Source organism: Lissotriton helveticus, chromosome 1_1 (genome assembly GCF_964261635.1).
Source record: "Lissotriton helveticus chromosome 1_1, aLisHel1.1, whole genome shotgun sequence".
In the NCBI taxonomy this organism is placed as follows: Eukaryota; Metazoa; Chordata; class Amphibia; order Caudata; family Salamandridae; genus Lissotriton; species Lissotriton helveticus.
The window spans coordinates 1167022215-1167037151 of NC_136057.1; positions in this window are offsets into that span (position 1 = coordinate 1167022215).

The following is a 14937-nucleotide window of genomic DNA, read 5'->3' on the forward strand; positions in this document are numbered from 1 at the left end:
GCATCCTGCGATGATTCACCATCCTGGTGGCCCGGACTGGTTAGGATTCATGTGAGCCCTGCTAGACCGCAGTGTAGGGCTGAGCCAGCGGGCAGCGTGGGCCTACTGGGACGTGGTGTTGCCTCGCGGTTCACAGAGTTAGTGACACCTGAATGTTAATTGATGTAATTGTGCGACATCAGATGAATTATTTTGTTCATGAGTTGATGTAAAATATCTTTGCTCGGGGGAGGGTGTGCCCGGGGTATGGCCGAGGGGGGGGCTGTGTGTGGTGGCGGTGGGTGTTGTGGCCCTCTTGGGTGTCCGTGCTGCATGACCAGTAGCTCCATGGCATCTGTTGTTCTTCTGGTGTGGTGGTGTGGCTGTGGGATAGGCTCCCATTTCTGGTGCAGGTTGTCATCCGACTTATTACCAGGAAAGAGCAGGTGTTAATTCCCTGCTGCTAACACGCCTTATCGCATGTTTTGTGCTCTTATTGCCAATCTGGCTGGTCATTGAGAATGTTGCAAAGTGGTGTTTTCGCGATTTTTGCATGGGAACGCTTACTCTGTATCTCATTAGCGTTAGTTGCAGGTGTCATCCGTGGCGATGTTTTTTGCGGCTGCTATCGCAGGAAAACTGGTGATGTCGGCTGTTAGTACCAGCTTGTGAATAGGGAGATAAATCTATCACCACTTTGGCTGCGATAAAGGGCCGCTAACATGGCAATCAGTCCTTGAGAATATGCCCCAAAGTATCCTTTACCTATCTTAGGTCCAAGGGTGGTCTGAGACAGCTGAGACGTTGCTTAAATTTAAAAAAAATTGAATTTCTTGTGAGGAGGCAGGTCACAGTAAATTCTCCATGCAATGCCATTAACAGCAGCTGAACATTAATTCAAAATCCTAAAAACAGTACGCCTGTAATAGAAAGCGCACGCTATGAAATACTGCCCTTCACAGTGCCGTTCAATATCTATCAGACATTGGCTTGGCAACAAGGCTGGTTCTTGTTCGCACACATATGCAATTTACAGGTACTCAACGCAATCGAGGCAACAGCAATATGACTGGATTTAGCTATAGTATATTATTCTCAATTGTGATGCAGTTAATAAGGCAAGATCACCATTAAAGTTAACTGCTTTATCCCCAGGATTGTCATACATCCAGTTGACATGGGTGTCAGGTTATTTCTTAGCAGCGGAGTACAACAGCTTTTTGGGATGAGACCGCAGAGTTTTTCAACTTAGGTGCACAAATGGGACGATTTTTTTTTTGTGTAAATACACAAAGTTATAACTGAACACTCATAAAATTGATTTACTCCCTGTAATATTACATCTGCATGAAGAAATATTTCACAACAGTAAATCGTCTTCATGCGGCAGTGAGTTTGAAGGACATGGAAACTGGGGAACACCTACAAACCTGTGAGTGAATTCACTCCATCCAAGGATGGGATCACGTTTCTGCTTAGTTGGAATAAGGTAGAAATATCCAAAAATTCGTGTATGAGGAAGAAGTAGTTTCTCCATTGGAAAAATAAATAGTTCTCCTTCGAAAAAAAACAAAAAAAATGTAGACATGTGAGAAGTACTTGAAGGCAGTGGCTGCCAAGATTCCTTTAACATGACTACTCTTAGATAGTTTTAAGAATTCCTAGTAGTGTGATAATCTACAGCAAACGTGGGCATAAATCTGCAGGCATAGATTTAAAACATGGATTTTAAACCTTTTTTACTGTCTAGTTCATCAACTCAATATACCGCTACTAATAAAGAGAATAGCCTAGCCTGTGCATGCTTCGAATATTGGTGGGAAGTGGCTAAAGCAAATTTTATAATTTATTTTTAATAAATGTCTTTTATCAAACATTTGTATTTGCAAATGTGTGTATCAAACCCACTGCTGCGTACTCATCTCTACTGATCCTTATTTATCTTATTAGGTCATTTATTTTCCCTTAATATACTTCCTAGTTAATCAGTTTTCTATCATTTTCCTCTCTTCTATCAGTCACTGTGAAATTACACAGTCCAATTTCTGAGCTTCTCTGCACCATCTTCTTCTTGTCTGCCCTGTAATGTCAACCCATGCCATTTGCCTATTTATATCAAACTTTCTCTTTATATTCCTAAGTGTACCCTTACCCTAACATCATCCCTGTAGCTTAGAGTCATCCCTGTACCTACACCTGTGTCCATCTTTCACCTCATCCCTCTGATGTATGCTTCTATGTCAAGCCATGCCATCCATGTACCCCCTTAACCCCCCTCCCAACCCCTAGACCTGCCTCTTCACCAGCCTTATTATCACAACTGCCTCCAGCTCATGCTCAGTATTTCACTCAAGTACTACAACACCAGGCTCTTAATTACTTTGTAGTTTTCAGTCAAATATTTTGAACCTGGCAATGGACTCTGAAGTGCAGAGAACCAGCATGGTGTACGAAGATTTGGACTCGGCCCTTTTCCCCAAAATGTTTCGCCTTTCACCCCCCTATTTTAGGATTTCTCCCCCATGGTAAATATTACTGTATAGGCCATGTGTGGTATGAGTTGCCCTGTTTAATGTGATAATGTGATGCAATGGTGTGCTGTTATTAACCCCCCATTATAGAAATGTACCCTGATAGAATGCTGTATTCAAATGGATGCCATGGCTGTACGTTGTGCCACCTGACTGCAGTAGGTTAGAGGTGTAGTCGTTAGGTACCCAGCCATCCCTGCATTTGGAGGGAAAGCCTGGTACCCAGGGTGCTCTACTCCTCCCCCTGAGCCAGTTTAAACCAGTTCACCTGAGAATTCTAGAAGGCTCTGGCACTGCCTGGAATGTAGGATGAGGGGAATTTAAATAAGGGGGATGTGCCACAATGTGCTGAGACAGAGCTGGGACAGGAACGTGAGGGGACCTGCTGCTAGGGGATACCGCCACTTGGGCCTGTGTGCTGGAACCTGCACCCATCTAGAACCCCTCTACTGTCCCCAGGGCTAGTGGAAGCCCCACTGCTGGAGTTCAGGTGGCTGTGTAGGAGGAGGGCCATGCTACAGTGGAGGATGGTGAAGGCCTACCACCCTGTTTTGATGAGTACCCACTTACTGCTGACCTGGCCCAGTAGTGCCTGCTGCTCTGTCCCCTGGCTCCTGGAGAAGTAAGGAGGGCCAGCCTCGGTCCCTGAGGCCACTGGGACCTGGCGCCACGCAGGCGCTGCGCCTAAAAGCGTCGGGAAAGGAAGGAGCACCTTGGACTGGACCCCCCCAAGAGGTGGGAAGCGTTACCCTAGGGCCCCTGGGGCTTGCTACTGGGACCGTCTGCCCCCCCCTGCGCTGTGTGCCTGGAAGCTCTGTGCCCAGAAGAAGTGCTGTGTCTGCTGAGCGCTGTAATTCCCTAGCGCTGAATCACTGAAGGCTGCTACCGCTCAATGCCCCAAGGCCATGTTGGGCCCTGCGTGCAAAGCGCCGTGAGCTGTGGGAGCTATTCTGCCTGAAAGCACTGCGGGAGCCTACCCACGCTGGCAAAGAGGAAAGAAGCACCACCACTGCCTTGGACCAGAAAAAGGAGAGTGCTGTGACTGCACCCCCCGCAGGAGCCTACCCTGCGTTTTGGCTCGCTTTTAGGCCATTGAAGCGGGTGGGCGCCTACCCCGCGTCATGAATACTTAATACGCGGGTGCCTACCCCGCACTGGGGCCGTGACGTTGGAGGGAGCCTACCCCTCATTGAGGTACCAAAATCACCGCTGCATGCCGCCGGGGAGAGTGGCAGGTTTGAAACCACTGCGGGAGCCTACCCGGCATTAGCCGAGGAGCGGGAGTCATGAGACCGAAGACGGGAGGCCACCCCGCACTTTGGAAATGCTGGAGTACAAGCGCGTGTGAAGCGCTACCAAGAGAACTCACCGCCGCTCCCGGGGAGCAAGTGGAGCCGTCGCAGCTGTGCCGCAGATCGCCGCCGCCGGCCCGGGAGACTCGCTGGGATTGGTGCCTGCCGGAACTCCACCAGGAAGTCCCGCCCTGCCCCGAAGGATGTCAGGCATCCTGGAGCCTGCTGTGGGCGGAAGCAGGAAGTGCGGGGAGTTTGGGAGCTCGAGGGCTCCAAACCTAAGTCCCGGAGGCCCGGGTGAAGTTGAGGGAGGCGCAGTTGGCGGCAGGGCTCCCAGTGAGCGGAGGAGAGCCTTGCACGAGTAGAGAATCCGCTCAAGCCCTCCCGTGAAGACCGGAGAGGCGCCTCTGTCTGCGGGGCTCTCGGAGTAAAGGAGAGCCCCATGTGCTGAAACCTGCAGCCCGGAGTCCAGGTCCGCCCCCCCCAAGTTCCCGGTGAGTGGGGCCTGTGGCGGAGTTGGGGGGGAGTGTGTCAGGGCACATTGCCGGTGCCCGCCCTCGGGGCCCGAATTCTGCGATGAATTATATTGTTATTTGACAACTTCCAGAGGCCCAGAGAGAGGGACTCCAAAGGGCCCAAGACAATTTTGCGACATTCTTGGGTACTGTTATAATTAGAGTCCTGGGGAGACTTCAATGGACCGGGGCTGATTTTGGTGGACACCACTGCCCCGCTGGATAGATGGCAGTGGCAGCGATCGGGGGCATTGTTAATTTAAGGGCCTCCCTAGGCAGGACAACTGCCATGTTGGAAAGTGGTACTACTGCCCTATGCCACACTTGATCCTGTGCCCTGCCAATGTGCTTGAGGCTGCCGTAGTATGCCCTCATGTGGAAGGTGTTCATGTGAAAGAAGGTCTTTAGGCCCTGAGTTCTGCCTATATTGTGATGCCCCATGTTAATGACAATTTATGCTAATGGTTGTGAGCCCTCTGTGTACCTGTGCTGGATATGCCCTCATGATTTAATGCCTAAGTTGGTGCCCCTGAGGCCTGCTGTGGTTAGGATGCTAGGGTTGGGCTCCAGGATTAGGTTATGCCCACTGGGGATGGATTCCTGCCTCAGGAATTAGGGCTGCTGCATGTCTAGGCCTGATGTTAATATGGTACGCTTATTGTTCATTTTGCAGGAGATGCCCATGCAGGTCATACCTTACACCTAATGTTTTATTTCATACTGACCTGCCCAAAGGCCGAGGACTAGTGTTTCTTTCCCTCACATTGATAGTGCTGTTGTTCCCCATCAATTGATAACGCTGGTCTTTATTTCAGCCCTGAAACTAATGGACTTACCTTTTTATTCTTTTTCTGGTGCTCTCTGGACGACGCTTTTGGGAGGGACGCTTCACCTTTGGAACTCCTGACTGCTCGCTGGTTGCCTGCTCTCCCTCCCGCCACCGCAGCACACCATCTTTTACGGCCGCTGTGCAGAGGGAGACTATATCTCCCGGGATCCTTTGCGGCGGAAGCCGCTGCCACCAATTCTGCGCCCAGAGGCGCTTAACAGTGACGAGAGCCCCAGTGGAGTGGGTGCTCTCTGGACGCCGCTTTTGGGAGGGACGCTTTATCTTTGGCCTTGCCTTTGGCCTCTTGGTACTCCTGACTGCACGCTGGTTGCCTGCTCTCCCTCCCGCCGCCGCAGCACACCTTTTTTTGCGGCCGCTGTGGGGAGGGAGACTAAATCTCCTGGGATCCTTTGCGGCGGAAGCCGCTGCCGCCAATTCTGCACCCGGAGGCGCTTAAAAGTGACGAGAGCCCCGGTGGAGCGGGTGCTCTCCGGACACTGCTTTTGGTAGGGACGCTTTACCTTTGGCCTCTTGAAACTCCTGACTGCACGCTGGTTGCCTGCTCTTCCTCCCGCCGCCGCAGCACACCATCTTCTGTGGCTGCTGTGCAGAGGGAGACTACATCTCCCGGGATCCTTTGCGGCGGAAGCCGCTGCCGCCAATTCTGCGCCCGGAGGCACTTAAAAGTGACGAGAGCCCCCGCGTCACGGGATCGCACGCGGGAGCGTCGCGGGAGAAGCCCGGGACAAGGGCAGGACCGTCTGAGGCCATCAGAGACCAGTGGAGGTCAGGCCAGGCCACCCCCCTAACATATGTAAAATATTATTTCGGAGTTTGACCAGTTGTATAAGGTACTGTCAACTGGAAATACTTTTAATCGGACATTTCTGTGTTTATGTACACATATTTGACCACAGGGCTGCCTATTTAAATATCCCTTCTAGCGTTGGGAGGCCATATTGTTAACAGTGGGATTAGCCCCCCCCACTCTGATAAAAATGAGTCATACGGGTAAAAATTTGAAGTCTGCTGTTTCCCGCCCGATGACCAGGCATTAGGCCGCAACAATTCAACCCCTCCCGAGCCTAACGGCTATTGACAAGATGCGACAGAAGACAATTGGTGTTGTGGCAACAGCCTTAGAAAACACAGAGAGGAGATTATCAATTACTCCTGCTGTTCCTCCGCTACAGCAAGTGGGGGATTTCTCAGCAGTCACAATTAATCCTCCTGACTCTAGTTTTTTTTCTCACGTCTTCTTTTGCTGAGCTGCCCTGTGCCCAGGTTGCCATAGATATAAATGATAGTCTACAGGTTGATAAATCCCCCCACACTCTGTAGTAAATAAAGTTATTAAACCGCGTCCCAGAAGTAAGAAACCTAAATTGCCAAAAAAATCAACCAAAAGAACCGTGTCTAAACATGATTCCGTACCGGTTGTTACTGGCTCTTCTCCATCGCCTGTGGGAGCACCACTTTGGGTTACCCACCTACTTGCTGACTTCCAGGCTCATATCGAACAGATTATTGGCACACATATCAAACCTTTGGCATCTAGGCTGGAAAGATTAGTCTCCATACTTAACAACATGGGTTTAGGGAGAGTTAAGCCTACTAGTCCATTGGGGAAGCATGCTAACAGAGAGTCTGCTGGTACTATTAAGCCCACTCCTTATTGTAGGACCATTTTAGCCAACTATGGTGTTGCTGGGAATTCTGTCGCTCGACTAGGTGCGAGCACTACTAAGCCTATTTCTGACCCTGTGAGCCTGCCAGCTAGCAATAATATTTCTACTGATATCCCTCAGGCAACTGGAAACTTTGTCTCTGATATAGCTCAGCCCTTGCCGAGGGATGGGAAAATAGGAAGCGGAAGCAATACGGTGGCGAGGGGGGGTATCAGAACCGGGGATAAGTCACTCGGACCAACAAACCCTAACTAGTAGAAACATCCCAGCTAGGGGCCCCTTAATGGAGTTGCCCTCCATTGATCGCCCTCCTGAGTCTTTACCCTATGCTGTGGTACTAGCTGGGGTACCTCCACTAAGCCAGGGAAAAAATGAGGATCACGCTGATCTTAAAAATAAATGCATACACTGGCTCAACACAAATAGACCTCCACCCCCTAATGCCTCCGGTGAAATACTGTGCGTTAGAAGAATAGAATGGATCGGGAGTGGACCTAAAACTATTGCAGGAAACTGTGTTGTAATTAATTTTAGGCACACAAGTGCTGTAGAACGCATCTGCAGTGGACTTCCAACCGGGTCTAACACCCAAATTCTCCTCCTTCATTTGTCATACTTCTATCCTACCTCCCAGTTGAGAATCGGTCAGAGTAGAGGTGTCCAGTATGGAGTGGGCCAAAGTAAACTACTATGTAGAATGCAACAGGGGATAACAACCTGGGAGGGCTCTCATTCATATACTCCTTTACTCTCATCATTCCCCCAAAGAAACAGGTTTAGTGTGTTGGATCAGGTGGATTGACGCCCTGAGAGGCAGAATTCCATATTACAAACTGCCAGTAGTCTATGTACTCTTGCGATTGCACTGGAGGGTAATGATGCTACCACTGCCCCTGAAAATGTAATAACAGCTCAACACTCGATTGCTGAGTGTAGGATGGAATTGGGGGAAAAGGTGCATCAGCTGGGAGCCCGTACCCTTAATGTGACATTATCTAGTGGCGAGACAAGGGAAGGGACAATACAGTCCAGGGTTTCCACTGGTGATAGCGGGTCTGATCCAGGCAAGGGGAAACCACCAGCCAATGTTGGGTAGCTGATAATTGTATAAAAATGTATTCCTGGAATGTGGCCGGGCTGAAAAAACAAATTGCTCTTGCCTGAGTGGGGTTCCTTTATGGCAATGCACGACATCTGCTTGATGCAGGAAACTTGGGCACTGGAGGAGAGTGTAAGTCCCGGTTATGCAACTTTTGACATTCTGGGGCAACCAGGGGCAATCAATATGGGTGGGAACGCACCTGGGAGCCCAGGCTGCCTATATACCAACTGATTCTTTAGATGTCCAGTTTGTACTTTTAACCCCTCGAAACATGCCCCAGGTGGCAATATTAAATATTTACTCAAGGCCAGTTAAAAGTGGGCAGGAATCTGACACAATTGATGCATTAAAACACTCCATCCAGGCACTTGATCCCTCGATCGTTATAGTGCTTGGTGGTGATTTTAGTTGTCAGTTTGAGCCCCTTCTCAGTACAGAGTTGGGTGAACAGGATGATGAGGACCTTTTTTGGCATATTCCCGACCTCCAGATCCCTCCTGTCAGGGTATGGACCCCGTTGGTCCTCCAAATTGAATCACTCTCCCTTACAACGTCTTTGCGGGCGTGTGACGGGAGGCTGGAAGCTGACAGACCGGGGTCAGCTACGTTTAACAGACTAGAGCAAACTTCCATCATTGACTATATAATGATCGAGGTTAAATACTGGGAGAGGATGCTGGAATTCAGGGTTCTCCCAAGACAAGACAGTGACCATAATGCCCTTGTCCTAAGACTCAAGCCAGGGAGTTTTGGGCTGACAAATCCTGCTCCTGAACCTAATTCTGAAATCCTGCCCCTTATGATAGCCAACAATAGGCGAAGGGTTAAATGGCCTCATTTCCAGGACTCCCAAACTTGCTGAAATATACCGGATAGCTATTCCTCTGATTTCTGAGATGGAGGATTTGGGTCCCCAGGGTAGGGCTGTGGACCATAAACAGTTGGCTGTCGCGCTAGTGGATGTGTTTTGCCCTGTGGGTGGGAACAAACCCCATCAGGTCAGGGCACATCCCTGGTACGGCGCCTCCTGCAGGAAAGCAAAGAAGACCTGCTCACTGCAGTTAAAACTAAAGACAGAGCAGGAATTAGGATATCACGATTGCTCTACAAAAAGGCAATCATTAGGGGAAAGAGGGATTGGGAGGAGACTAGGTGGGAGGAGCTTAGATCTGCACTCTCATGTAAGGACTCTAAGTCGTTTTTGGCTATTGTTATCTCAGGCGTGAGTCGGGAGGTCTGGCTCTATCCCCGAATATAGCACCCTCAGTCTGGGAAGCACATTTTGTAGCATTATATGCTAACTTGGACCTAGAGTCCGTGCCCCTTCCAGGTCTCGAACCCTGCCAGGAGTATAGATTGGTAGGGGTGACAGACCTGACCCTGCGAGAAAGCTACAGTGCCTCCTTCGTTCGCCGCCCCAGGCCCCCACTATGAGTATTGATTGGTGGGGGCCTTGGGTGACGAGCGGTGGCAGGACTCCCGGGATGTTGAGGATGAGTGCCATCTTGCAATGCCCGAGATTATCACTCTGAAGGAGGTTGAGTCTGCATTAGCAAGGCTTCTTTCCTCGATAAATTGCCTGGGGATTTATTTTGTTCTCAACCTAAAATATGGGCACCATATTTGGTTGTCCTATTTAATGCGATTCTTATGGGGACTGATTCACCAGGCACCTGGTTGGGAGCCGAGATCGTCCCCATTTATAAGAAAGGTTGTCCGTTAACCCCATCTATTTATAGGCCCATTATTCTTATAGATACAACACAAAAACTAATGGGCAGGATCATTTTGGATAGGATTTAAGGGTGGATGGCGGAAAACGAAATATTGACTACACTTCAGGCCGGGTTTAGGTCAGGCATCTCAACCTTGGACCAAATATTTCGGCTCCAGGTTTTATTTTGGAAAACGGCAAGAGTGGAGAGTGGCAGCCTCTACCTTGTCTTTGTTGACCTATGGGCCGCTTTCGACCTTGTTCCTTGGGAAAACTTGTGGAAAGTTTTAGCAGACTTGTGTCTCCCACCCTATTTATTGAACATCCTAAACAGATTATATACTGGCAATTATGCCCAAGTTAGGTGTGGGAGGTATGGAGATCTCTCAGCACGCTTTCCTGTTTCAAAGGGTGTACGCCAGGGGTGCGTCCTGGCTCCCACGTTATTCTGTCTTTAAATCAATGATCTCATGGACCATTTAATTGGTGTAATAGACAGTGACGCTGCCAGGCTGGCTACCGGGCGGGTGCCCGCTCTGATGTTTGAGGATGACACTTTGCTGTTATCCAAAACATCATCGGGCATTCAGCGTACTCTGGACGGTTTTGCAACGTTCTGTGCCTCGCGTGGATTGGAGGTTAACTTGGATAAGACCAAGTTTATGAACTTCAATCCCCCGAAACAGACCTGCCCAAATCCCGTCCTCAATAGCATCCCCCTGGAACGTGTCAAAACCTTTGTCTATCTTGGTATTACCTTGACGGAAGATTTTGACTGGGGCTTCCAAATTTCTAAGTCAGCTCTCAGGCAAACACAAGTAGCAGGGGGTATTAGCAAGCTCCACAGAACATCAGACTTCAAACCGGCAGCCCCGGTTCTTAAAATATATCGACTCCAGGCGAGAACAGCCTCAACGCATGGTGCTGAACTTTGGGGCCATAAGAATACATCCAATCTTTTGAGGGTGGAACAGTGTTTCATGAGGAATCTGGTGGGTTTACCACAAAGTACACCAATCATCCCTCTACAATTTGATTTGGGCCTGGAGTCAATAGAGGAGTTGGTAGCTGCACGGCCTATGCTCTATTGGAAGAAGTTCTGGTCAGTTCCTGAGCTGGCCCCCTATAGAGCGGAATTTCTGGAGGTTTGGGGTCTTCTAAAAAGCAAAAATATCCCGTGGTTGCTTCACATTAAGGTTCTAAGTGCCCGGATAGGTTTGCCTGAGCTTTGGGAGACTCCCGAGTTGAGCTGCCCGAGGATATCCAGATCGGAACTCCAAAATCTGCTGAAGCGGCAAAATCTATTAACCCTACAGAGATCAGCTACCGTGGGTAGGCTGTCCGTAGAGTTCCTCTTAGTAAAATCGGAACCACGACTAGAGGAATTCCTAGATGTAATTCAACCACCTCTTGCGAGGAAGTTATACACTCAACTAAGGCATGGCAGTCTACCAATCAGGGCATTTACCTCTAAATGGGCAAAATCGGAAAATGGAGCCTGTCCGGCATGTAATTATTAACAAGAAGATGTTCCTCATGTCATGTTTATCTGTCCAGCGTACGTAACAATAAGAAAATGCTGGTTGATCCCATTATGTAGGAACCTGGGGTTTAGACATTGTATGTTATGTTATGTTATGTTAAGAGTTTGTGTGAGCGCGACAGCTGCCCCAGCAAAGGGGCGTCCCGGCGTTAGTCGATCAAGTGCAGTACCAAAAGAGGCAAGCCGCATCAGGAGAGCAGCTTTAATGGGGAGGAAACAGCAGGGTTTTTACCGCTTTCCGGAAGGAAACCAAGTTTTCCATGCCACGGATGTCTAGCGGCAAGGAGTTCCACAACTTGGCTCCTAAGACCTGGAATGAACGCCCACCCCATGCCGCAGAGATTGGTCCGCGGTACAGTCACCAGGTGTTGACCTAGTGAGCGCAGATTCCGCTGGGGCACATATGGGGTGAGAAGCGGACACAAGAGATCTGGGCACCTGACTTTAAGAATCTTGAACGCCAAGCAGAGAGCCTTAAATTGGATTCGGCAGTACATAGGTAGCCAGTGAAGCTTTCTAATTGTACCTCTAGCAGAGCATCTACGGGGAAGTCCTATCATGGTCCTTGCTGCCAAATTCTGAACCCTCTGCAGACGTGTTATCTCGGCTTTGTTTGCGCCCAGGAGCAACACGCTGGCGTAGTCCAAGCGTGAGAGAATGATAGCCTGGACAACAAGCTGCCTCACATTCGAATCGAAAAATTTCAGTATTGGATTAAGGCCCCTCAACAGACCCACACAAGTAGCTGCCACTCTCTTGGTGTGGGTCTGAAAGCTGAGCGAGGAGTCCATCCAGACTCCCAAGTTTTTAACTAATGACTTGGGTGCTGGCATGGCGCCCAGAGAGGATGGCCACCAATGCTGGTCCCAATGGGTAGTGTTCGTCCCTGCAAGCAGCACCTCCGTTTTGCCAGCATTAAGCTGCAGACAATTGTCAGTCATCCATTGGGCAACTGCAGCCATCCCGTCCCTAAATCTCGTGGCCGATGCAGATGGTCCTTCAGTAAGAGTGATGACTAGCTGAGTATCATCTGCATACGACACCAGCGTGAGATCCCACTCCTTTGCAACCACCGCAAGTGGCTGCACGTAGAGATTAAAAAGGGACGGGCTGAGTGCAGACCCCAGAGGGACTCCCTGACCGATATGATGGACTGAGAAAGGTACGGAGGTGCTGACACCCTGAAGGATCTGTCCTTTAGGTATGAATGGAACCATTCCAGGGTGAGACCAGTAATCCCGATCGACTCCAGACGATGTATCAGAATGTCATGAGATACCGTGTCAAAGGCACCGTTTATGCAGGCCTGCAGGGTTCTAATGTATGATACCTCTTCCCCCATAGTTTTTGCTGTATCTCGTTTTTTACTTGGTATGTGGCGCAGAAGGAAAAGTTTTGTATAATGCATGTGATCAATTATGAATTTTATATTACTTGCATCTTGCTTCTTGATAACTGCTGAGTTTATTATTCATTTTTATCTCTAATACTAATTTGTTCTCTATTTATTGTTTTAAATGAATTGTGCCTTGTATGTATTTTATCTGCACTTTTATGGTCTTTCGACCGAAATAAAGTTATCACTGACTGATTAACCCTGTAAATAATCCCCCTGGTATACATTGCCCTGTCGCCAGTTGGCCCCCACAGTGATTACTGTGTTTTACTTTTGCAGGTTGGACCTAATACAAAAGTTATTCTTTTTACAACCAGAACTGGTGTTGTGTCTCTTTTTCTGGTGTGCCTGGTGTGTCATCTGTGCGTACTGGGGATGCTCCACACATGTTCTCAGGAGTTTGGCCTGCCCGCTCTGCTCCATGCTACCCCCTGTAGAATTGGTAACCCCATTTCTAACAAGAAGATTGAGAAGCTCAGATCGAGCAAAGCATGGCAGCCATCCTCCCTGCCATATCTTGGTTTTCTATTACTGTGATCCTCCGAGCACTCAATCATGTAACAAATAGTCTTTATATAGTTTCCACTATATCTTTTAATGTCCAGTCTTCTTGTACATTCAATCCAAATGTCCTCATAAGATATTCGCAGCCAACGCACGTTTCGTCAAGTCCGTCTAGGACTAATGACTTCCTCAGGGCTGCAACCCAAATACACACAATCAGTTTCAATTCACACTCGTTAGAGATAGCAAAATAAATGCAGTTTACATTTTCCATAAATTAACTATTAATCATTCTTAATAGTTCATTCGACCATAACTTAGGTCCAATATGTATTTACAAATACTAACAGATTGGTTATTTAAAGAAAACCCACTTTTACCAAATCCGTGTAAATCACGTCATTGAATACAAATCAGATATATCACAAAGTTCAAAACTATAATTACATACGAGTCATATGCAAAGTACTTCAGTACAGGGTAAAAGGTTTCGGTCACTGATAACAACCTTAGCCTACAGGTTATCTGATAAGTCTCAACGCTCTAACTGCTTGAACACTCACCTATTCCCAGTGGCGTATCCACGCTCAATTAATCCACATGTAGTAGACCCGTTATATTTCAAGTATATATCTCCACATCTGTAAATACAATTATCAGATACTACTGTCAAGTACTAAACATGGGTCTCAGACTATTCTGGTAATAACTGGTAAATCACTGTGGGCAATAAAATTATAGGTAACCAATTGTAACACTCACCAAATCATATGGTAAGTAATTGCACGATAATATTCCCGTGGCGCGCACACCAAATCATAATACTCCAACATCCGAGTAAATCCTAGTCCAATGTATCTTTATGTCAAGTGACTCCGTCACTACCTATGGTAAAATAACAGCGTCCTCAGTATTCTCAATTCTAGCTTCCAAAGTCTAAACAAAGTTGCAACAGACTGCATATGTATATTCTATGCTCACCTTGTAATTCTATATCAGCATTTCCCCGTATTACAAATATCTTCCAGTTTCACATAGTTTGCCCACGTGTTCGTGTCTAATAGGAAACAATAAAGATTGGATATATGTATGTAACAGGATATCCAAGTAGTCTCAAAAGCCTCTATAATAAGTAATTGCACGATAATATTCATATGGCGTTCTTACCAACAGTCTGCCTGGAGTATCCCGACTTCGGCGTCCAGCGCGGGTGCCATCTTGGAGTGGCAATTTATATTACATTGCACGGGCGCCATCTTGTAGTGTCCAATTCTTTAACGCGAATTCTCATACAAGTGCCATTACGTAGTAAGTCGTAACTAGTATTATGATATCCTAACATTAGTGTTAGCACGAGTGCCAACTTCACATATTATTTATATTGTTTAAATATCTGCGCCCTAATATTAACTCAGCAAATTCACTATAAGAGACGATATCCCGTTTTTAATTCTCTCATTTGGAACCATAGTTATTATACCATTTTATAGTTATAATCTCATCTGAATAGATAAACAAGTTAAAGAAGAATTTAGATTGCAATTGTCTTGCCCACAGTCTGATTTACGATGTTTACGCAACTATTCCTAACTAACAGTCTCTATAACCTGCAAGCCTCGGGAGTCCTCAGATATACCACCACCTTTTCCCATGGTCATCTTCACATGGCATGCATCAAATTAAATTAATCACCAAGAAAAAGACAATTACGTGAGGCAGCAAGTTTCCTAAAAGTCACAAACGATTCAAAATTCGACCTCTATACACCATATCATTCATATACACAAGCTCTATAAGTCATTGTACTTTCTCATCATACAGAGTTGTTGGCGTTCGGAGACATT